Source organism: Gopherus flavomarginatus, chromosome 1 (assembly GCF_025201925.1).
Source record: "Gopherus flavomarginatus isolate rGopFla2 chromosome 1, rGopFla2.mat.asm, whole genome shotgun sequence".
In the NCBI taxonomy this organism is placed as follows: domain Eukaryota; kingdom Metazoa; phylum Chordata; order Testudines; family Testudinidae; genus Gopherus; species Gopherus flavomarginatus.
The window spans coordinates 205,459,374-205,482,817 of record NC_066617.1 but is presented as its reverse complement, the minus strand read 5'-3'; the positions used below and the strand labels follow the sequence as shown (position 1 = coordinate 205,482,817).

The 23,444-nt window shown below is 37.6% G+C and overlaps 2 protein-coding genes across 4 annotated transcripts in view; both read right to left on the bottom strand.

Moving 5' to 3' along the window:
• The window catches only part of TTC3 (tetratricopeptide repeat domain 3), a 367,670-nt gene that overhangs the window by 77,928 nt on the left and 266,298 nt on the right, over window positions 1-23,444 (bottom strand). The window lies entirely within an intron of this gene.
• DYRK1A (dual specificity tyrosine phosphorylation regulated kinase 1A) overlaps window positions 1-23,444 on the bottom strand; it is a 156,838-nt gene that overhangs the window by 114,803 nt on the left and 18,591 nt on the right. The window lies entirely within an intron of this gene.

Genomic DNA, 23,444 nt, shown 5'->3' with positions numbered 1-23,444 from the left:
GTAAAATGAAGAAAAATAGATTAGAACAAGAGGCAAAAATACAAGATGCAATTATCCTGATAATCCATTTCTAATAAAGGATCTAAGTCTTCAAAATCTTTGGGGACAGAACAGTCTTTTTGCTATGTGTGTACACAACGGGACCCTAGTCACTGGTCATGGCCTCTAGGTGCTAGTGCAGAACACACAATTTCAAAGAAACTGTATATTTACATGGAAGGAAGAAGTGCCTAGCAGTTACTGTATAAAAGACTAGAAATCAGGAGACCTGGGTTCTATTCCCAACTGTAAGTGACAAATCAGACAGTGCCCAACTTTCAGACATGCTGCTCACCGTCCATTTCCCACCTCTAATTCAGAACCATTGAATAATCAGACTGTTAGCTAATCTGTGCCTCAGTGGGAATACTTACTCTCCTTGGCAACACTCTTAGATATCTTTGGATGTTAAGTGTTACATAAGCCTACAATAATATTGTAAAACTAATAATGTTGAAATTCTGTATGACTTTACTGAATCACCACTGCAGAAAGCTCACAGACACACCTAGCATAAGGAGGGATCTCTCTCATATAGTCCAGCTTTTCTGCTTGATCTTGCATGATAAATGATCTAATTCAGCATCATTTCTAAATATTAATATATTGTCAGAACCAAAGAATTATGACTTCACAACAAGATTAAGCAGAAAGAAAAGGTGAACTGTTAGGAAGAAAGCTGTCGCTGCAACAAAAATAAAGAGCGGAAAGAACCAGAAATTTTTTTGTAAGAATGGACGATTTTCAAAACATGCTCCAATATATGTGGCCTTTACATACTATTCAACTTATGCAAAATATCAAAATACTTAAGAACTCAGTATTTTAGATGACATTCTTTTGAATTACTAAACAGGTTAATTGTTTTGATATAAAAAAATCTGTGTTATTCAGATTCAATGTAAGCAAGTTTACCTCTATTCTACGCTGCATCCTCTGAGAACACCAAGTCAGTATTCAAGCACTTCCTCAGATACAAATTTTGAAAATTAATAACTAATCGTTCTTATTAAGAAAACTAAGCCTACTGAACTTTGTCTCATCATAACTTATGCCACTACCACTTGTTCAGTTTTCAAGCATGGAACTACATTTTTAGTCTCTTTATAAACTCTCTTGGTGTATAAGTGGAAACATATTCATGCATTTCCTACACATAAAGTCCACTTTTCAGCATTTCTTACAGCAAAAGTTTTGTGCAACTTAAAATCATTCAGAGGCATTCAACAAAATGGCAAATTCAGCTTATGGCTGCGCCCAAGTTCTTAAAGCAGAGAAAAAGTGGGCCAGTAAGAGGTATTGAAAAGCGTAGTGACTATGAGAGCTGCATATTACAATAATGACAAAAGAGAAACTTGTGTTGTTCTGAAGGATAGAGCTAGGTGGCAAACTGGTACAAGTCTGACACTGAATAGTTTCTTTTCATAAAGACTAGTGAGGATGAGACACGCAAATGGACTTGTATGCAATGTTCACCACCATGGCACATGAAAATGAAAAACACATCAATGGGCTCTAAACCACCAAAGAAATTCTGAGGTCCTCATTGATAGCTGAGTGAAGATGCTTGCCCCGTATAAAGTAACAATTATATAAAGCTAATGGGCACTTGTTTGAATTAAAGGAAGAGAAAATATGATATACTGAATTATGGTACTCCATGGTATGAAGTTTTGTGCCCAGCTCTGAAAGCTACACTACAAGAAAGCATGGTCTTGTGGATAATGGGACTGGGAATCAAAAAATTTTGAAGTCATACTGATCAATCTCTCTTTATTTACTCTGTTTCATAATGCAAGAAAAAATAATAACTTTATAAAATTACAACATCCAGTAAAATTTAGGAGTTTTCAATCTGCATCTTAGAAAACTGTTCCAAGTTTTACATAACTGTTTCTGTGACAGTGGTGACCAGATTGTTCATATACAAGTAGTTGTGTTTTCCATTAACTGCAAACTATTCCAGTACCTTCCTACAAGACAGAAAGAGTACATCCCTCTCTGAAACCTGCATGGCTGCATATCTTTGAGTGAGGTGTCTGGCAAAATTCAGTCATGATCAAATTTGAAAAAGACACCAGATTGGAAGAGTATCTCTCACATATTAAAATTCTAAAGCAATCCAGCAAAATTAGAGCAGACTGGAGCTGCAGGCAATAATGGGAGATCTACTAATAATAAATATAAAGTTCTAGGAAAAGGAAATCAACAGTTATAAAGTGAGTGGATATAATCAAGCAGCCACAACTGCAGTCCAGCATATTTGTTTTAATACTGTCTCCTTAACACTGTTCTAAACTTATTCAAGTTACCAAACACTAATATCAGAAAAGTATGGGATTAGGATCAAGAGTATCAAAGAACTGTCTATGACATTCAATAACGCAAATTCTGAAATTCAAAGCCACAGAGGGTCAAAATAAAAATAAAATAAACTGTGCTAGTTTTAAGAAGGGGACAGATAGTTTTGTGACCAACAATAGGTATGTTTTTGCATAATTTAAAACAGAGGCACATGGACTCATAAGTCAGAGCATACATTGATCACCACAAGAGTCAAGGAGGAATCTCCCTCATCACACTCTTTGTTAGGTCATTAAGAGAGTAAAACTAACTTTCTCCTCAAGAGATGTACCACTCACAGATTTCATGGACTAGTGTCTGATCCAGTATGACCTACTTTACTGAATTAAAAGGGAGAGGAATTGAAAATAGGAAATAAAGCTATCGTGGAAGAACAGAAAGAAACAAGGAATAGTTAGGAAAAAGATAGGAAAAGGGCAGGGACAAAGGATTGAGCATGACACTACAAGCAAAAAGAGTTAATTTAAAAAGCTTCATTTGATTTGAAACCAAGACAAGAGTGGTCAACATAGATCAGATGCAAGTCTTCATCAACTCTCTAATACTAGCACAGTTAAAAAAACTTTCATTCAGGCTATCTCCCAACTTAATTACAGTTGTTCCTTCCTCTGCAGAGCCTAGTGAATAATAGATTTTTTTTGTTTTGGTGACCAAAGTGAAAAAAACTGGGGGAAAAAATCAGTTTGAAATGAACACTGCTTTTTTAAAATTTTTCTCATCAAGTTTAAAAAAAAAAAAGTTTAGAAAGTGTTGAGCTGAAACAAAACGTCAATTCAACATAAAAAGCCAATTCACAAATGTTGAAACTTTTCATTTCAACAATTACCCAAAACAAATACTCAAGTTTTGGTTTTCTGGGGGTCTGTTTTGGTTTGGTTTTTTGACCAAAACTATTAGCCAAATTCAACCTGAATTTGAATAGTTTCAATGTTACCCTCTGCCTCCAAATGCTTTTTTCAACAAATTTACAATTCACCTAAAAAATGTCAACCACCTCTATTTTAATCTCCCCAACGCACACACTGCTCCTCTACGATCCATTCAAAATATAACTGACAGGTTCAACTTCCTTAGCAGTCACTCTGATTGCATCACTCTCTACTCTAAATCCCTCAACTACTCCCCTCTCCACCACAGTAAACTCAATTTGGGGCTCATTTTTCCTACAAAATATTTACTCAATGTACTTACATACTGATGAACACAATTCATCCTAGGATACACTATAAGAAGAGTAAAATTTATTTGAGCATAAGCTTTCGTGGGCTACAACCCACTTCTTATGCTCAAATAAATTTGTTAGTCTCCAAGGTGCCAAAAGGACTCTTGTTCTTTTTGCGGATACAGACTAACACGGCTACTGCTCTGAAACCTACAAGAAGATTGTGGTCAACATCATGTTACCTAACTATTCTTCACAACAACATGCAAAAAATGGTAATGTTCTGTAATGTAGACCCACCTATACTGTCCCTCACACAGCAAGCCTTCATTTGCCTATTTGTCAGCATCTCTCAAAATGATTTCTTCCACATTGCTCCTTAACACCATTCATTTAAAAAAAAAAAAAAAAAAAAAAAAAAAACCACCCACCTCTCTCCTCCTTTGAAACCTTCCTCAGAATAAGTTTCTGCTGTGACCTGTATAAGAAATCAGCTAACCAACAACAGATGGATTGTGCATGAGTCAGGATGATCAATTTTAAATTTTTTTTAGAAGTAAAATGTTTGGCACCATTAAATTGTGCAATGCTATGATGTCACTTTAATTAGCCTTAGTCTTCATCCCTCCACACACTTCCTTTTTTGTATGTTAAATTCACATATTGCATTGTCTCTCAAATTAAACTGAGCTTCTGGGATCGGGACCACCTCTTACTACATATGAGCAAAATGGCATACCCATCTTGACTGAGGCCTCTAGGCACTAATAGAATAATAATTTTAGAAGTCCACATTTCATCATTTTAAATCTGGAGGCGTATGGGATAACTAAAACTTGATACTTTAGAATTTAAACTTGTGTTTTACTTTGACTGTTTAAAAATGAAATTTGGAACATCTAGTGTTTAAAGTACTACATTTTACTACTGGGTTAGACAAAAGACAGGAAGCAAGCAACAGAGTTCATGAACTATAATTAGCACCACAGAAAACATTTTCACCACAGCTTCACCCTTGCTCTATAACAATCAAAGCATTCCTCAGAGAACAAATTTAAATAAAAGTTTTAAAAGGATCAACTATCTTTGTCATATACAAAACTTTGCATGAGCAAACAGGGCTACACGGATTTTTTTTATTATTATTATTATTATTATTATTTTTTATTTATTTTTTTTTACTGATTACAGATTAACTTTGTTTGCTCAGCACTGTTACACAAGACTCAATGGAAGTTTTCATAAATGATTGAAAGACTGTCTAGCTTAACAGCAGTCTCTGGAAGAACCTCTATTCTCCATAGAAAGACCATTTTGTAACTTCTAATAGCAATTCTCCTGAAGCATACAACAAATCTCTATATTCCTCCTTACAGATATAGGGCACAGTAGTCAAAAATATGCAACATTTAGATCAATAGTCCTTGATACAAGAGGTCTACATTTAACATGTAAACCTGAACTTGAGAAGCATACCATTCTTAAAACCCCATGCCCTGGATGTCCCTAGCCTCTGACTGCCAGAAGCTGGGAGTGGACAACAGGGGGACGGATCACTCAATGATTGTCTGTTCTGTTTCATTCCCTCTGAAGCCAATGCCAGGAATATAGGATACTGGGCTAGATGGACTACTGGTCTGAGCCGTGTGGCCATTCTTACGCTCTTAGAGTAGAATCATCCAAGACTACATAACGGCAAAATCAAATCATCTAACAAACATACAATTGACTAGATATTGGTGTAGAACCTAATAGAAAATCACTCTCTTCTGCTCCTTTATTCTATATCTGCAGCAGCCTATTCCTGGAGCTACACTGACAATGATGTTGGTTCATACAGGTATATTATAGGGAAACAAGCTGCCAAATTTAAAAAGATAATATATGTAAATATATAGTATTTTAAATGGAAAACAAAATGTAAGTAAAATGCCAAGGACTACTACTGTGTCAAAATTTCAGTTGTAAGGACCCAACCTTGCAAGTTCTATCTACCCTTACTTTCTAGGGCAGGATCCTGAATACATACTATTGAGGTAATTCAAAATTATGGGTCTTACAAGCAACTGTAACTATCTTGAACATACATTTTTGGTATTACAGTATAAAATCTTAATTTTTCTTGTTCAACCCATACATAATAGACAGTAATACAAGATACGTGTGAAAAGTGGCCAAGTTATAATTGCTTTGGGAGCCATTTGGTGAATGAATTTGATTCTCACACATTTAAAAAAAGTACAGTTGTATATTTTACTGCTTTCAAGAGTGCCGGAGGCAATGGCATAGGTTCTCATATATTTTTATGTATAAATGAAACTAAAAAGAAAAAATAAAACCTCAACCATAAGGATGCTTTAGCAGATTTTTACAGTTAAACTCTTTGTATATTTTGTTTATAATAAATTTCAAAAGTACTCATTGTTTCCATCCTTAAAGACCTAATAAGAGTAATATTCAACCAATATTTGATCACACAAATACAGTGTAACCTGTTTTATCTAATGTATAAAGCAAAATTTATCCAAAATAAACAATACATAATCTAAGGTATACACTGAATCAAACATTCAAATAAAAATACTACATACATTTTATATCAATGTGTAAATCAATATATACAACTCCAGTTTTACACAACCTGCTTGCTTGTATACCTGGTGCACAGTACATTGAACATTTAGTAGAAAATAGCATATAGCTCACATTATTTGACTTTTCAAACAGCTTACTTCTAATCCAAATGTCTTCAAACAAGTCAAAAGGCTCTTGTTTCTGAAGGCGAGGTGGGTTGGTATTGTGGAATATGCACATTAGTTGGATGTTCCAACTAAAACAATCAGCAGTGGAATACCTGAAGTGGATAGGTCATCTCTAGGTTTCAAAATTAACAACCCATGCAACTGAAACACTCTTTTTAGGTTCTTTTGTGCATTTTATAGAACTGTGCATGGGGTCATTTTAGCGTGAGTCTTTTGCAGAGCAATACTGGGATTAAAACAGCTGCATACAACTAGATTTCAAATTGGTTGCATCCCTTTCAGATATCTACAGGCTTTGATGTTAGCCAGTTCAAGACTGGTCTAATTCACCTTAAACTTGACAGCCTCATAGTTCAGGCTGCAAGTTTGTCATGGAAATCCTGGAAGTCACAGATTCCATGACCTCTGCAGTGGCCGGTGCAGTGAGCCAGAGGGCCGCTGCGCCTTCCCCTCACCCAGCAGTAGCAGGAGTTCGGGTGGGCTTCTCAGTGCTGGGGCGCGGGAGGGGGTGAGGGCCCTAGGACCGCTTAGCCGGGGGGGAGCGGGGGGAAGAGAGAAAAGACACGACAACTCCCTGGAAGCAGCAACATCCCTCAGTTCCTAGGGGGAGGCACAGCCTGGGGGCTCCGCGCACAGCCTCCGTGGCTCCCACTGGCCACAGTTCCCAGCCAATGGGAACTGCAGAGCCAGCGCTTGGCGAGGAGGCAACATGCAGAGCTGCTTGGCCACGCCTTTACCTAGCAGCTGGGGGATGCTGCCACTTCCAGGGAGGTGCAGAGCCAACTAGGGAGCCTGTCAGCCCTGCCAACCCCCTCCAGCTCCCTCAACACCAGCACGGGTCCTGGGCCACGCTCCCTCCCCAAGCACCTGAAAGGTGTTCCAGGCCACCGTCCCCGAACACCCGCGGCACCCCTAGGCCACCTCTCTCCCCCAGATTTAGTCAGGGGTATATAGTACAAGTCATGGACAGGTCACGGGCCATGAATTTTTGTTTACAGCCCATAACCTGTCCATGACTTTTACTAAAAATACCTTACTCATAGTTCACCCATAACACAAGCTTTCAATTTAGTTTTTATTTTGTACATTCAAAGCAAATTTTTATATACATTTTTGAGTGAAATATTTTGTAAATTTATGAATGAGCACCAACAGATCAAACTTGCAAAACTGTTATGAAAATTTACCAGGTCTAACATGAAGTCTACTTCACTGTTACCACCACTCTGATGGTGAGAAAACTAAAATTTTAACTCACTGTTCCAAAAGAGATTACTTACCCTCAGTGAATAAATTCTGTATGACTAGTTTTACATAGTATATTACTTTTGTATTTTAAATTGGACTTCAACTTGAGCTGCAGTTCCGATAATGACTGTATGTGTAGTCAGCCTCTACTGTGCAACACAAACATATCTTTCTTATCCAAGTTCAACCCAGGTAAAGGGAGGACTAATATGATGTGTAGCTATCATAGTAGAAGCTAGAAAGACGCTATCCATGCCTGTTTATTAATTCAGGTGAGGTTATTTTGAATCTTTTAAAAAGTCTGTTCTGTAGCCACATATTATCCCTCATTTCATTTAAAAATGTAGTAATATTTGAAAATAAATCCCATATTGTCCAGTTAATATGATTCTAACTAGAATTAGCTATCACTACTTAGTCCCTTGTTATTTTCACCTCAGATACAGGAAACAATACAAAAACTGTGTAAGGACTAGCAAACATTGTTTTTGATAGCTAATCAAAGGACAAAATAAATTTCTAACTAGGGCTCTAGTTCTACAGATTATTAACTATCTCAAGAAGAAAATGAAATCTTTATTGGTAATCTAGTTATTCTAGGTATATGGAATTCCAGCAGAATTCTTTTATGCTCCTATACTGACAACATATAACTATGTTAAGTTGGCTTTAGTGATTGGTTGACAAGACAATGCACAATAAAACTGGGGACTGTGGAGTTTTATATTGTTAAATGAAAGCAACATAGTCAGGTTTATAAATATGGAGTTAAAATTCTGGTTACAACAGCAAGTCATGCTGCTTTGTTTACATTCCCATCCCCCATGCAATGGAAGCAAAGAGATGCTTCAGCAGCAGCTGCCCATCCCCCAGCTGTAGCAGCTGAAATATTCAAAACTACTGTTTGACTGCCATTGAAACCTTAAACTAACATGCTTGTCTTAGCAACGTTTAATGAGCTTACTGAATATTACAATGACTATAAAAAGTTATGTTTATGTGATAATTGGAAACAATTTCCATTTCAAATTCACATTGGAAACAAGTTATAATTATGTTTATGAAATCTGGATATTTTGCTATAGGAGTTATTTCTGTGTGGTGGTAAATGAATATATTTTAAGCTACTTAAGTACTGGAAGTTGCTCAAACTATTTCATAAATGATCTGGAGAAAGGGGTAAAAAGTGAGGGGGCAAAGTTTGCGGATGATACTAAACTGCTCAAGATAGTTAAAACCAAAGCAGACTGTGAAGAACTTCAAAAAGATCTCACAAAACTAAGTGACTGGGCAACAAAACAGCAAATGAAATTTAATGTCGATAAATGTAAAGTAATGCACATTGGGGAAAATAACCCCAACTATACATACAATACGATGGCGGCTAATAAGGCTACAACTAATCAGGAAAAAGATCTTGGAGTCATCATGGATAGTTCTCTGAAGACATCAAAGCAGTGTGCAGTGGCAGTCAAAAAAGTACACAGGATATTAGGAATCATTAAAAAGGAGACAGAGAATAAGACGAAGATCTTATTGCCCTTATATAAATCCATGGTATGCCTACATCTCGAATACGGTGTACAGATGTGATCTCCTCACCTCAAAAAAGATATACTGGCATTAGAAAAGGTTCAGAAAAGGGCAACTAAAATGATTAGGGATTTCGAACGGGTCCTATATGAGGAGAGATTAAAGAGGCTAGGACTTTTCAGCTTGGCAAAGAGGAGACTAAGGAGGGATATCATAGAGGTACATAAAATCATGAATGAAGTAGAGAAAGTGAACAAGGAAAAGTTATTTGCTTGATCCCATAATATAAGAACTAGGGGCCACCAAATGAAATTAATGGGCAGCAGGTTTAAAACAAACAAAAGGAAGTTCTTCTTCACACAGTGCACAGTCAACTTGTGTAACTCCTTGCCTGAGGAGGTTGTGAAGGCTAGGACTATAACAGTGTTTAAAAGAGAACTGGATAAATTCACGGAGGTTAAGTCCGTTAATGGCTATTAGCCAGGATGGGTAAGGAATGGTGTCCCTAGCCTCTGTTTGTGAGAGGGTGGTGATGGACGGCAGGAGAGAGATAGCTCGATCACTACCTGTTAGGTTCACTCCCTCTGGGGCCCCTGGCATTGGCCACTGTCGGTAAACAGGATACTTGGGCTCGATGGACCTTTGGTCTGACCCAGTACGGCATTCTTATGTTATTTAATGAAAAAACAGTTCTGGACTGGTTTTTTTCTTGTTAACGTGTACTTCCTACAGGATTTCTTTAGAAGATAGTATTTGATATACAAGTTTGTGTGTAATTGTACTAACAGAGTACATTTAGTTTCTGTGTTGCACGTATTAAAATGTATATTGTGATAGCACACAAGTAATCTTGCATTACCACAGAGAACATTTAAGAGAATACTGTAAATCAGTTCATCCCATTCTAGGTAGGGCTCCACATATTGTGCGATTCTTCAGCTTTGCTGTGAAATTTGCTGAAGAATCCATCTCTTGCTGTAGATTTGATCTCCAGATTTGAAGATTTCATATAGTTTAGAATGGTCAGTTTTTCTAAGAAATGAAAAATGATTTAAGTGATATAAAAAAAATCCCTATGTAATAAGATGCACAGCTGTCATCATCTCATGTGTCTAAAAAAATAAACAGTAAGACTTTTTCCCCATTTCATCACTGACCCAAATGATCTTCCCTGAGTTTTGTTTTAAAAGAACGTCTTGACCTTAAATGGAGTAATGAGCAAGGTTTCATATGAATGCCTCCAATTATCAGTGAAGCCTGTGATGAGTAAGAAGACCACCAGAGTGATTGTATTCAAGGAGGTATCACACAGAAAATGTGTCATGAAGTGACTGATTTTCTTCATTTGTTTGACAGGAACCAACCAACCCTCTATTACAAGAGATGACTGTTTGAGCAACAAGATACATCAACAGGAGAGAGGGAATCTACTGATGAAAGGCAATTCCCAAGTCTTACAGCAGCATCTGAAGAGTCATAATTAGTACATTACCTTGGAAAGGAGAGAGGAGACACTGTCTTTCTTCCCAGGATCTCCATGATATCTTTATGAAATGGGAAGCAACAAAGGGTTTTTTTCCCCCAGCACTGAAAGAGGTTTTTCTTAGAGGTCTTCCGATAAAGGGAAAAAGGACTTGGGAAAAAGTCAGGACTTTGGACAGTGCCTTTTCTTGAGGAAGTCTTTAATCACAAACATCCTGGGGCTCTTGGATTAAGGGATACGCTTCCCTCATACAGAAAAGATAACGCAGCGTGGTAGATGTGGGGACACAAATATAGTTGTCACGTGGTGTGACAATAAAAAAATTATGTATGAATACAAATCAACTATGCATTTTAACTAGATCAAGTGCTAGGATCCATTTACAGAAACAAAATTTACTTATAACATAGATGGGGGTCTTAATTTTTATGGGAGGGAGGAGGAGTGATCACTATTTAAAGTCAAGGAAGAAAAACTTCCTTCCTTCAGAGACTTCACATATCATCACTACAGCACTCACACGTCCTGTCAGCCTGGGAAGATGAAGATGAGAAACTAATCCTGAGACTTCTAGTAGGTCCCCTATGGCCATGTCCAGTCTAGAAAAATAGGTCATGTTAAAGAGCTAGCATGCCTTCAAAACACTGGTGCAGACAGAGTTTAACACCTTTAAAAACATGTTAACTGGTAATGGGCAACTCTAGGCTCCACCACAACCAGCTATCTCATTAGCTAGCATTTTAAAACATGCTTTTCCTAGTTTGAATATGGACTACAAACTAATTAAAATGTTCAAATTAAAAAAGTTTAATTCAGTAACTAACAGAATATTTGATCTCTATTGTTTTAATAAATTGTTTACATTTTTTAAATAGTCTGATCACTAAAGACTACAAATGCATTTTCTTCATCATGTAAATCTAGTAGGAACTTTACAACTGGTAGATTCTAGGTCAGGGAGTCTCAAACATTTCATAATGTGGATAACTTTACTTACAACTTATGAGCAAGCAACTTCCCTATGCAATTAGAGCAAATACTTAGAGGGAGAAGTGATACACCTCTGCCCCGATATAATGCTGTTCTCGGGAGCCAAAAAATCTTACCATGTTATAGGTGAAACCACATTATATTGAACTTGCTTTGATCTGCCGGAACGCGCAGCCGCCCACTGCAGCGCTGCTTTACCGCGTTATATCCGAATTCGTGTTATATCGGTTCACGTCATACCGGGAAAGAGGTATATTAGAAAAGCATCCATCAAATTCTAATGGTCTTTAATAAGGTGTTTTATCCTTTTAGGGGAAAAAAAGAGCTTACTGTGAAGCCTGCGGATGCCTGTAATAAGCAGACAGAAGTAAAGAGAAGTGAACACCATGTGACTTGACAGTTTATCATTAGACCATCACAAAGTGCTTCATGAAACAGTTTTAACTCCATTCTAGACAGCAATCATAAGCTATCCTTAATTGTACTTCAAAAAATACACAGACTATATATAGCAATTATCGCTGTATCATAGCTTTATTTGACATACAACAGCACCACCAACAAAAGGAACTACCCACTACAATAAAGTCTGAATCTTCACTATTCAACTTATCCCCTCAGGAGAAGCTTGAGAGAGGTCTTAATATATGTCCTAAAGGTCAAGCTCAGGCTTAGTCTGAGCTGGGTCAAGGGGAGACACAGAGACTGAATTCCAGAATAGAAGGGTCACTACTCTGGACACACTATAGCAGTTGTAAATATACTATATATGGAGCATCAACTCCAGCATCTTAATAGATCTCGACGGAGAGCTTAGAAAAGAAAAAAGTCTAAGTTTTAAGACACACCAAATGCAAAGCATGTCTGCAGTCCAAGCAAAATACTATCTCTCTCTAGTCATATCTATGTGCCTGTACTTAAAACACATACACCAACATTATTCTTTAATTAGGGCCCTATCAAATACTCAGTCTATTTTGGTCAATTTCACTGCCATAGGATTTTAAAAATCATAAATTTCATGATTTCAGCTAGTTAAATCTGAAATTTCATGGTCTTGTAATTATAAAGGTCCTGACCCAAAAAGGAGTTTGGGGGAGTTGCAAGGTTACAGTAGGGGGGTTATGATGCTACTAACCTTACTTCTGTACAGCTGCTGGCACCTTCAGAGGTGGGTGCCTGCCTGGCAAATAACCACCGCCCTCCGGCCACCCAGCTCTGAAGGCAGCCCAGACGTAAGGGTGGCAATACCGTGATTCCCCCTAAAAGAGCCCTGTAAGCCTCCCCACCTCCCAGCCCCTCAACCCCTTTTTGGGTCAGTTTGAGAAATGCTGGTCTCCCCCATGAAATCTGTATAGTATATAGGGTAAAAGCACACAGAAGACCAAATTTCATAGGGGGAGACCAGATTTCATGGCCCATGACGCGTTTTTCGTGGTGGTGAATTTAGTAGAGCCCTACCTATAATACCCGAAAAGAATTAATAAGCACAAAGACCTGGAATTTGCCAAATTAAGGCAACAAAAATAATTCTTAATATTGCCATATAAATTAGTTTAAGACATATTTGTGGATGAGTAAACAAAAAAGCAAAGCGGTATGGGCTAGAACCACCATTGAAAACCAGGTTGAATTTATTTAAATCAAATTATTTAAATCATGATTTAAATCACTTGTCAGGACGACTCGATTTAATCATGGATGTCTAAATTAAAAAAAAAGTGTCAAATATCAGAGGGTTAGCCATGTTAGTCTGGATTTGTAAAAAGCGACAAAGAGTCCTGTGGCACCTTACAGACTAACAGAAGTATTGGACCACAAGCCTCTGACAAAGTGGTTATTCACCCACGAAAGCTTATGCTCCAATACTTCTGTTAGTCTTTAAGGTGCCACAGGGCTCTCTGTTGCTTTTTAAAGAAAACTGCATAGTTTTTATGCACCTGTTCGTTTTTATAACCTTAATACATATTCTTCACAACTCAGAGATAGATGTAGGTTTCATATTTAGAAGGTACACACTACAGGTTTTCTAAGTGATTTATTTTGAAAACTTTACAGATTAGTTTTACAGCAATATTAGAAAATGAATGATTGTTTGGTTATTTCATTTACCAAAGGTAATTGAAGCAGATATTTATGAAGTCATTTGAAGGTGAACTCTCTCCAATTCAACAGGTTAATTATTAATATTTGGAGGATTTTCTTGCCATGCTGTATTAGGAGGAGGACATCACCAGACAAATAAAAATTTAAATGTCTAACTAAAACAACGTTATGTATTCTGGACTTTTTTCTTCAACAGCAAACACATATATTTTAACAAAACAAGTATACGAATTTTTTAATTTAGTTAAACATTCAAGTTTTTAAAAATCAGGAGTTTTTTTGTTAAAATTGTTTTTAACTATAACAGTTAAATGAAATATTTTTTAATAAAAAATTAAATTGGACTACATCAGCCAGGTCAACATGAGAAACTTAAAATATTGACTTCTGCAGCTTACTCAGTCATCTTCACCTTCATTTTCCTGTTTGTTCATAATCTGGAAAAGAAAAACAAGCTTTTCTGCTTTTGCAGGTCCCAAACGATTTCTCAATTTGGAATGAATTAGTCCAAAGGAAGAAAATATTCTTTCTACACCATCAGAAGAAGCTACTGCTGTTAAAAGTGAGATCATCACTTCAACAGTCTCTGAATCCAAGTGCTTAAGTGACTTCCACCAGTTCATTGGTGTGACTATTTTTAAAACATCATCAGCAAACATATATTTCTTGAATGGTTCACCCTTAGCTCTGAAGTTTATTATAGTTCCCATTATGGAGGAATGATTCCTGGATGTCCATATCATAGCCAACTCTTCTTCTTCAGCAGTTAAGGTTTAACCCTGCTATCGAGTACTGAGAATGTTTGCAAGAAAATGAGCTGGAGATAGTGTTTGCCCATTCATTTTTTTAATACCTGTAATTCAGCTCGGTCATTGCATATTTCTCTTTTTAAGATCTCACTCAGTTCCTTCCAAATTTCAACAGCCTCAGCAATAAAACAGCTATTTCCCGGCATTTTGTTCAAGGATACAGAAATAGGCTTCAGGGTACACACTATGTGTTCAACATTTCTCTTAAGCCCAATGTTGAGAACTTTGGCTTTGACAGTGCCATCTATTTTTTCAAAATTTTGTTCACAAACTGTCATCGGATTAGGCCAGTTCTTGATATATGCTCAAAACAGTCTACTACTGAGTTCCATTGCACGTATTGTGGGAGAGTTAGCTTGGTTCCTCCCACTTTTTTCAGAGCAGCTGTTGCAAAGTGGTTGTTACAGAAGTATTTTGCAATTTCAACAACATTAGCTTTTCTTTCTGGAACACTGAATTCTTTGGCTAGGAGGTGCATCAAATGAGCACTGCAACCATATGTTATTAGCTTGGGACTCTGTTCACACTCTTCACTCTCTTCTAAATAATTTCTTCTCATCTTGATACATTTGCAGCATTGTTTGTGACCAAGTTGCCTACTATATATTCGCATTTTTTTCAGTTTGTTATAGCTTTTACTGCTACTTCTTCTAAGTATTCTGCGGTGTATGCATTTCCTGATGTAGCAATTGTTCCTCTAAGGAAGACATTCCCTTCTTCTGTTGTCACACAAGAACATAAAACAGGATCATTGTGGATATTGCTCCACCCATCAAGACTCAGTTTAACAATTTCACCATCTAGACCTTTTGCACACTGCTCAATTTCTCTTTCATACACTTTATCCAACAATTTGCCTGTGATATCAGCTCTGTTGGGTGGACTGTATCCTGGTCTTAATGACTGAACCATGTCAATGAAGTGTGGGTTCTCAATCATACGGAAAGGAGAGTTTGGTGTATAAACAAACCGGGCACTTTTTTCATCAACAACCTCTTTTTGTAATCAGCTGGTTGTTTCTGGATGATGGAGGGTTTTTTTTTCTTTTTACTACAGGTGATATACTATGGCTATGTGACAAACATGATGTAACTGAAACACTATCATTGGCAGATAACTCTGAAGCTATAGAAAACAATGGCGATCTTGAAGGTAGATAGTCTTCAGAATCTTGTATGTTGAGGATGTATTCTCCTAAACAAAATAAGTCAATGCTGGTTTTTAATTATTACCACCATACTGCTCATTACTCATTGCATTCACTGTCACTCAGGACTACTTTAAAAGGTGAAATTGTAAAAGGAAGATCTGTCTATATAGCTGTGATAAAAAATAAATAGCTATCTAAAATGATAGTATCATAGAGTAACAACTATATATTTTTTTCAAACATGAGAATTCAAGAATAGTCCAGAAGGAAGACAGGCAGTCCTTAAGAAAGTAGTATGAAAAAAAAAGTTTACCAACCTGAAGATCCTACATGTTCAGACATGTTCCTTTCATCGTCTTCAATGCAGCTTCCTACTGAGAAGGAACACTTCTCAGGATGTTGTTTCATTTGGGCGACCAGGCCGTGCATTTCTTTGTTGCACTGTTTGCATTTTGCACACACATGCCTGTCTTATCCACAGGTAGAGGAACTTCATTAAAATAGTCCCAAACTCGGTCTTTCTTTTACAGCCTGTTGCCATTATAGGTTTTTCCGTCTAGTGAGAGAATGGTATGGTAGATCTCAGATCAATGAAGGCTACACACAGAAAGACCTCAAGACTTCTGAAATATGCTGTTTCTACTGCCTATCCATCCCTTCTCACATTTATCTCCAGACTTCTTCTCCTTGTGTAGATCTATTTTGCTCCCAACAATCTTCTATTCATTGAACTTTCTGAAACTTACCTCTCTGTAAAAGTGCAAAGGGATTGACTTTGTATATACAAATTTTCAGAGGGACAATAGGGTTGAAGTCTGTTATGTCTCACCTCTATGTATTATTTATTTTAAAACATTTTTGCTGTTAACAAGCATGTTATCTCTGGAGACACAAATCCACAGTCTGAAAACTGCAAAACTAAGCATCTCTGATGGTACATTTTTACCCCAATATAATGCGACTCGATATAACATGAATTCAGATATAACACGGGAAAGCAGTACTCGGGGGGGAGGGGGGGCGCACTCCAGTGGATCAAAGCAAGTTCAATATAATGTGGTTTCACCTATAACACAGTAAGATTTTTTGGCTCCCGAGGACAGCGTTATAATCAAGTTAGAGGTGTATCTTCTAGACTGAGCACTGAGTCCCATTAGGTACACAGAAGGATTAGCCTAAATAATCTATACAGAAGCCCCTGGAACACCATAAAATTGGGTCCCTAATCCATGAACTATTGGAACTCGTTTACAAAACTTTTCTTAAACATTACATAAATATAATTTCTCATACTATAGAATTAATAATCCCTATTCCATTTGATCTATAATGTACCTATATTTATATAGGTTTTTTCCTCAAAAAGCATTTTATCAAAAAAATCTAATTTAAATAAAATAAAAATACAATTTAAAAAAAATTAAAAAATTATTGCTTTTTATCCACCCTGTTGAAAACATGCCTATCATCTTACAACCACATCTTTTATGTGAACTTAGTGTGTATACAGCTCAATATGCTTAAACTGGCCATCACCCTTGTCAAGGTTTTTTCCCCCTACTTTGAACTTTAGCGTCCAAAAAGTGGGGACCTACATGATTACTTTTAAGCTTAATTACCAGCTTAAATTTGGTACGCTGCCACCAGCCAGAAGTCTGTGTCTGGCACACTTCTGTTCCCCCAAAACCTTCCCTGGGGAACCCAAGACCCAAAACCCTTGGGTCTTAGAACAAGGAGAAATTAACCATCCCCCTCTTTCCCCCCCCCCCAGACTCTCCCCTCCCTGGGTTGCCCTGAGAGGCTACACAGATCCAAACTCCTTGGATCTTAAAACAAAGAGGAATTAACCATCTCCCCTTCTTTTTCCCCCCCCCATCAATCCCTGGTGCGTTTAGACTCAATCCCTTGGATTCTAAAACAAGGAAAAATCAATCAGGTTCTTAAAAAGAAAGCTTTTAATTAAAGAAAGAAAAAGGTAAAAATTATCTCTGTAAAATCAGGATGGAAAATGCTTTACAGGGTACTCAGATTCATATAGACTAGAGGGACTCCCCTACCCCTAGCCTGAGATTCAAAGTTACAGCAAACAGAGGTAAAAATCCTTCCAGCAAAAGACACATTTACCAGTTGAGAAGACAAACATAAGACTAATCCACCTTTCCTGGCTATTACTTACTATTTTGAAACATGAGAGACTGATTTAGAAAGATTTGGAGAAGTCTGGGTGTATGTCTTGTCCCTCTCAGTCTCCAGAGCGAACAACAAACAAAACAAACAGCACAAACAAAGACTTCCCTCCACCAAGATTTGAAAGTATCTTGTGCCCCCATTGGTCCTCTGGTCAGGTGTCAGCCAGGTTCACTGAGCTTCTTAACCCTTTACAGGTAAAAAAGAGACATTAACCCTTAACCATCTGTTTATGACAACCCTCAACTCCCTGCAATCATGTAACTTATTTTCATGACGAAGCAGTTACACAATTATGCTTCTTTTACTTAGAATAAGTACAAAAAAGCCCCACTTTTCACAGAATTAATGTTAAAAATCAAGTGACCAGAAAGGGGGGGGGGCCACATATACAACTAAATTCTACTCCAAAACAGTAATGTTTTCACATAAGCCCTCTGTGTTAATAAGTAACTATTTGTGAAAAGGTGATGGGATAGGTAGGTCAAGATTCTCAGAGAATTAATACTCTACATTTCTCTTTATTAGTCCACTGACTAAAATTATTGTGTTTATTTCTTATTATCACCAGATGAAATATATAATCTATTTTTACAAAATTGTAAACTCAATTTATAGTATTTCAGATAAAAAGTTTTGGCTTTGCTTAAAGTCATTACAATTCCTGATGCTTTTATTATAGTAAGTACCAAGTATCAACAGCACCTACTACAATTAAGATGGAAAATACTTAAGTTCTCTGTTTCCATAAACAACTTTTTGAGAGAAATTTTTTGAAGGTTTGAAGTTTTCCTTGCTTGTAGGTAGCTCAAGTCATCTAAAAACACTTTAAAATAAGTTGCTCCAAATCCACATGCTGTAGAGATGCTTTGAGAATTCTACAAAGCCTCCAGATCGCCTAATCTTTCCAAGACAGGAGCTCTAATACAGCAGATGATGTTTGGGCTGAAGATGAACTGCAGAAGTTGTTTGTGCTCTTTCTAAAAGCTAGGACATTAAATGTAAAAACAAAGCTCCTATATTAACTGAACAGCCAGATTCATTATTAAATGCTCCAAAGTCAGGAAATGTGAAAATTAAGTATGAACACAACCACTAAAGTGACCAAAAAATAAATAAATAAATAAATAAAAATAAAAAAAATAAAAAAAAGAGAAAGAAGCATGGTCCGGGGGCTAGGAAACTACCCCTGAGACTCAGGAGACCCAGATTAAATTCCCTCCACTGTCACAGACGTCCTGTGTGACTTTGGTCTGGTCTACACCTAAAACTTAAGTTGACATAGCTACACTACTCAGTGCTGTGAAAAATTTCAGGCTCTGTGCAATTTAGTTTGGTCCACCTAACTCCACTATAGACATTGCTAGGTCAACAGAATAATTCTTCAATTGACTTAGCTACCACCAAGCGAGGGGGTGGTTTTACTATAGCAATGGAAAAATCCATTCTGTCACTGTATTAAGTGTCCACATTACAGTAGCATAGCTGCAGCTGTGCTGATGTAGTGTAGACATCCTCTCATTTTCTCTTCGTCTCAGCCCCCGCCATCTGTAAAATACCAAAGTACTATCATCTCACAGGAGTGTTCTGAGGAGATATACATTAAAAACTAGAGGTATTTAGACACTATGGTAATTGAGGCAATATAAAAACTCAAGATAGGCAGGAGGAAAAGGAAAAATGTTGGACTTGCGCTTTTCTCTCTCTTTTTTTCTTTTTTTTTTCACTTCTGGAAGATGTATAAAGAAAGCCTGAAATGTCCTTCTATTCCACCTCCCTTGTCTCCCATTAAAAAAAAACAATTCAGACTGGAGAACTAGACAAAGCAACTTCATCAAAGGACCAAGAAAGTAAAAGCTGAGTAATTCAAAAAGAATGAATTTTTAGTCAGATTTAAAATGTGGGGATTTTGTGTTTGCTATTAATTTGTAAGCATTCATTGGACTTCAATGACTAATTGCAGATTTAAAATATCTTCCTGTAAAAAATTAAAACAACTATACCCTTCAATTAAGGCATGAGCTCACTGTACACACACGAAGACTTACTTCATTGCCTACAGAACAGGAAATAAAAGTTTCATAGGAAATAAAAGAGCATTAGCCCATTAAGCAGAACTCCAAGGACCTTTAAAGGTTGAGCGTGTGGGAAAGAGCCTCACTGGTATGACCACAAGGGCATGGTAAGCATATTAACATGATAAGTTCCTTAAGGTGAAATCTTATCATTCTGGATAGGAATCTCAGATGGAGTTCATTGCACCATCTTATTCTTGTAAAATATGGTATAAAAGGTGGATCAGCCACTAGAGACTGAAACTTTCTCACTTTGCGACCTCAAGTCACTGCCAACAGGAAAATCACATTCTATCGAAAAAACTACACCCAGAGGGTACCATTTGATTATCTAGTCTGACCTTCTAAATAACACAGGCCATACAGTTTCATCTAGTAGTTCCTGCTTCAAGCCCATGTCTTCTGGATGAGCTACAGCAGTGGTCCCGAATCTTTTCATCTGGGGGGCGCCAGACGAAGGACCGTGGCGGCAGTCAAGCATCTGCCAAAACGCCGCTTGTTAGCAGCAAGCGGCGTCATCCAGAAGCATCGCCGCCGAATTTCAGCAGCATTTCAGCAGATGCTCGACCACTGGCCAGGACGCGGGCACCATGGCGCCCACAGGCAACACGTTGGGGACCCCTGAGCTACAGCATCATTCTTCGAAATACATCAAATCAATTTAAAGGTGTCAAGTAATAGAGAATCCATCACATCTCTTAATATGTTCAACTGGGTTAACTACCCTCACTGTTAAATATTTGTGCATTATTTCCTGTCTGACTTGTCTATCTTAAACTAGCAGACACTAAAATCGTTCAAAAAAGTTTTGCCGATATCCCATGACACAAAGGGCTTTTTCTTAAAGAAAAGTTAATAGCATTTTGTTAAACAGAGGTTAATAGTGTTAAGCCCTACATGAACCTAACACAAAGGCTGCAGAGATACTGGTCTACCTTGGACTATGTCATGAATTGAATTAAATAAGTTGGATCGAATTAGTCTGGCAGCTAAATCAGACAGAGGTAAAACTGTTATGTAGTTTGAGCAGTATTAGTCAAAGGGCCAAATCTGGGGCTGTTTGTACCACTCTTCAAACCTATTCTACTTATCACTTTAAGTCCTTCTGATACCTATGGCATTGGACAATGTCATGAGCCAAGCTGCCAGGAAAAAGGTTCCTGGGCTGGATGAAGTGTAGTGCCCTCCTATGCAAAAGAGCTGAGAACCAAACTTGTCTTAAGAAGATCATTGAGCATTTGGTTTCTCCTGGGCTTTGACAAAACGCACATTATAAAGAGGTATTGATAGAGAAGTCATGCAGAAGCCTTCTACCCCAACAGATGGAAAAAAATGTTTTTGGGCAGCAAACTCTTTTCTTGGTGTCATAATAACTTGTTCAAACAGATGGTAAAAAGCACCACCTCTTATGTTCTCCATCAGTGGGTAACTATTTACCATTAACTCTTGAATCCTGAGACCATTCCTGCAGATCTATTGTGAATTGACTCCATCTATCTATCTACATGCTAAATACAAGGCAACCAGAAATGTACTTGAGGTCAGAGACCACTGCCACTTTTACAGGGCTTTCTGGCAGTGAAGACACAACTGGTACCACTAAATTTGTTTATGTATAATAATATTGTGGTCAGACTGTACATTTGAAATTGGGGCTATTTTTTGATATGCCAGCTCTCTTAACATCTTTCATGAATCTGGGACTGTGCTCCTTTCCAAAACAATGGTGAACAGCCATGCTCACCACAATTTGGATGGGTGGTATTTGGAACTCAAATCCTAAATGAATATTGTCTTTAGACTGCTATTAGAACAGGGAAGTCCAGAAGACACCTGTTGCCCAGATGTGATAGTTGTTTCCCGTAGGATCTCAAGGCCCCTAGAGGCTCTCTCACATGAAAACATTCAGACGAGTTGTGTTTAGCAAGGCTTTTATGTAATCTAATTGCCAGCTGGAAACTAATTGAAACTTTGGGTAATTGAACTTGAACCCTAGCACCTCCAATGCCCTAATGGTAACAAACCAATCTTTTGACATCCTCCAGACAAGTGTCTTTGATTACCCAATTTTCAAGTAGGGGGATTAGAATTGTTATTCTGTATAAGCAGGACACAACTACCACCAAACACTTCATACAAACACACAATGCTAATGCCGAATCAAAAGGCAAAATACAAAATTGATAGAGCAATTGCCATATTGTAAGTATAAGATATTTTCCAAATGCATATAAAATGTCCAAAGTCTAAAGCGCATACCAAATCCTTGTGCTCTACAACAGGGTATCTTCTTTCAGGATGACCAACTTGAATCTCTGACAAAACACTGAATTAGGACCCTGAAATACAGAATTAGTGGGAGCCCTCCTGTCTTTTTGATTACCAAACAGTACCTGAAATAACATTAGAAGTTGGTGAGTCTCTACCAGGAGGGATTGGATTTCTTCAGAGCATCTCTTTTCAATAAGATTCTCAAGAGTTTTAACAGAATGTGACTGGGAGCAGGAGACGGCATAATAGAGAGAGAAATCTGAAGTGCTTTATAAAAACCTGATTGTATAGCCCTACCAAAGAGTACTCAAAACCAGGTGTCTGAGATGACCAGGGCCATAGGAGTTAGAACACTTGTTGTCTCCCTTGAAGGACCAGCAGATACTAAATGTGGATGGATCAACTAGATGCTCTACAGTTCCTTGTAACTTCTTTTATGTGCTTATTGAAAGGGGGCTTAGTAACCTTTGGTGACTGCTAATGCTATAGAGGCAGAACATCTTATATAAATATATACTATGCTGCCTTAAAAAGTATTGCAATTGGAAAAGATAACTTTTGAAACAGGCCCTTTTTCTTCTGTTTCACAAAAGGGCCCAAGAGAAAGGTTATGGCCATAAGAGAATATAAGATGATCCCTCAATGCGCTGAATGGAAGATGTGGCCAGAGGTGTCCTTGGGGGTGAGTTTCCCCCCCACAACCACCTCTCAGAAAGCTGAAGCCATGTGAAGTACCTGCCACACCATCAGCTGTTCCAAAATAGAGGTGCAAGGGCATAGAGGTGTTGGACAGGAGTTACTGGCTCAGGTACCTCTTGACCAAGGCCTTGACAGATACCTGTATCAACCCTAACTCAAGGCCAACTGACGTGGCAAGCTTTTAAGAAGCTGATGAGAAGCTGGATCCTCACACGTAGAAACACTATATTCTACCATGGAGATGTATTTGGCATTGAAGAGTGCCCCAGCTTCTAAGTTCTAGTATTTGGCATTAGAAGAGTCCAATTTCTGAATCTCAGTAGAATCAAGATCTTGCCCTCATATAAAGAGATGCAAATTAGGGGCATGGGTCATCAACAGTGTCTCAGGAGGAGTCAGGCCCAATACTCTGCCCAGTAAATGATCCAACTCCCAGCATAGAGGGCTGATCTTTGTACAAAAAAATCACTCCCATTGCCCATCAAGCTCAGCCAATTCTCAACATAGGACAAGAAAGAAATAATGAAGAAACCTTGAAGATAGTCACAGAAATAAAGAGTAATTTG